Genomic DNA, 2,752 nt, shown 5'->3' on the forward strand with positions numbered 1-2,752 from the left:
CTATCCTGGTCATAACCGGGTCATAAAACATAGAAGTTGATTTAAATCTATTGATCGTTGTTCTTGCTAAAGAGCTCGAGATATGGATAAAAGTTAACGCGAACTAAGTTTTCAAAATAAGTTCCTGGTCATAATCGGGTCATAAAACTTAGAAGTTGATTTAAATCTATTGATCGTTGTTCTTCCTAAAGAGCTCGAGATATGGATAAAAGTTAACGCGAACTAAGTTTTCAAAATAAGTTCCTGGTCATAACCGGGTCATAAAACTTAGAAGTTTATTTAAATCTATTGATCATTTTTCTTCCTAAAGAGCTCGAGATATGGATAAAAGTTAACACGAACGAAGTTTTCAAAATAATTTCCTGGTCATAACTGGGTCATAAAACTTAGAAGTTGATTTAAATCTATTGATTGTTGTTCTTTCTAAAGAGCTCGAGATATGGATAAAAGATTAACACGAACTAAGTTTTTCAAAAAATTGTAACCAAAATGCGCAAGGGCAAGAGAGAGGATCAATTAAAAGCATTGAATCAAATTGTCTCGAGGTGGAAGCACCTCATGCAAAGGTTACACAAAAAATCTTAAAAAATAGTGAAGGGCACAAGAGAAGAAACGCCCTAAGCTCCGCCAGGTGGCCCCTTGGAGGTCGCCGTCCCGCCTTGCTCAGCCGCGCTAGAGCCTTCCCCGGCCTCGGAGGGTGCTTCCTTATCAAGGCGAGCTTGGAACTTCACCACCAAGCGCTCCCAGAGGCTCGCTGACAGGAAGGAGAAGTCAGCGTCTGGATTTTAGGCCGAACAATGGTAGAACAGGTCTTCCAGGGACTTTTCCAAAGTTGTCTGCTCGGCCTCTAGGGCGGCCTGGGCGGCCTGAGCCTCAGCCTTCGCGGCATCTAGGTCTGTCCGCGAGGTGGCGAGGGAGTTCTCGAGCTCTTGGACCTTCGAGCGAGTTTTTTCCAACTCGACCTGCGAGGCCACCAAGGCATCCTTAGCCGCCTGCAGGGAAGTCTGGTGCTCACTCCTCATGTCCTCGAGCTGAGTTTTGGTCCTGGAAATGCTCCGATGAAGGGAAATGGCGCTCTGCGAAGGCGAAAAGGAAATTGCCTTAGAAAAAAGAAAAGAAAGAAAAAACAGGGCAAGGTGTAATAATAAAAAGCCATAAAGGGGTAAAGTCAGCTTACCGTTAGGGTCATGCCCAGTGAAGACTCCAGCACGCCCACCGGGCTCATTATCTCGATGGCCCGGAGCTCCTTCTCGTTGAACTTGTATATGTGGCTGATGGCGTAGTTCGCCGACTCATACACCATTCCCCGAAAGGCCTTTGGGATCTTCTCCAGGTCCTGGGGATTGACTAGGATGCGTACCTCAGAGGGCACAATCGCCGAAGTCCCGAGCTCCGTTCCTGCATCCCGGGCGGAGGCTGGAGCTCGCGGAGGGGGTGGAGGCATGTTGCTTCCCCCTGCAGCAGGAGGAACCGCTCCCACGACCTGGGCAGCTGGGGTTTGCTCCTTCTCCTTTGCAGGAGACTTGGCGGGGGTCCCAGCGGCGTGCTTGGACGTCCGGAGCCTTTTCATTCTTGGCCCAACGGCCCCAGTTGCGGGGTTCCCCCCACCGAACGCACCTCGCAGGCTCTCCTCGGGCTGAGACATCTCTTCTGTCAAAGCAAAGACATGATTAGTACAAGTTAGCAATCACACAAACAAAAACAAAGGGGGAAAAAGAGAAATTAAAGTATATGTATACTAAAAGGGATCCTACCCCCCGGGCTAGAAGAACCTATGGATACGGTCATCGGCTCCAGAGCTCCCGTAGGAGAATCTAAGTCGATTATCTCCCGAGCTGGTGAAAGTTCTGGATCTGACTCCGGTTTCGGGCTAGATTCTTCTACATATTGCTTAAGCCCCGGAGCTACGGCGCCCCTCCGGAGTGATGGCCATGACCGAAGTTTGGTCCAATACTCCTTTTATAGGATCGACCTAAAGGCTAGGGTGTTTGTCTGCTACTACGGTACCCCTAGGCTGTCTATCTGGGTAGTCCAGCACGAGCCGGTCGACACAGTGGAGCAGTGTTGTGTTCAGGTCCGGATCACTTCGGTGACGATGGACGAGCTGCCTAGGGTTGAACCTAGCTAGTCGGGGGTCTGCTGTGGCCCTATCTAAACTCCTAAACATGTAAGGGTTACCTTGGCAAGAAGGACCTGCGGCTGCTCCGGATTGGATCCTCTCCCCGCCTGTCCTCTGGGCGACCTCCAAAGCCCGCTTCCTATTCCTCACGAGGGGAAATTCGTCGCCCTCATCCTCCTCATCTTTATCTCCCGCGACATCCTCCACGATGATGGGTCTGGTGTCGCAAGCTGGGGGAAGCCCCCGGGGCCTCCTAAGGTTCAAATTCTGATTTGGGAAAATCAGCTTGCAGGCTACCATCGTCTCGTCTGTTACGAGCACGCGGTAATATTTCTCACTGGGGGGCAAGCCCGCCAGTGTCTCGTATTGGGCCCCGAGGGTCACAGATTTCTCTGTCCTCGCGAAGATGGCTGCAGAATTAATCTAAGTCAGAAAGGGATACGGGAGGAGATAAAACGACGCTTAACTTCTGAGCTAAGGATAAAAAACACTTACGAGGATGATTGAAGTAGTGGAGCTCGCAATTTCTGAACCCCGTCGACATGAAGAATTGATCCTTAAAGTCGTTGGGGTGGCTAGGCAGCTCGATGATCGCAGCCGTGTTGGGAAATCGGGTCAAGTAATAAAACCCGT

Source organism: Humulus lupulus, chromosome 1, assembly GCF_963169125.1.
Source record: "Humulus lupulus chromosome 1, drHumLupu1.1, whole genome shotgun sequence".
NCBI classification, from domain to species: Eukaryota; Viridiplantae; Streptophyta; class Magnoliopsida; order Rosales; family Cannabaceae; genus Humulus; species Humulus lupulus.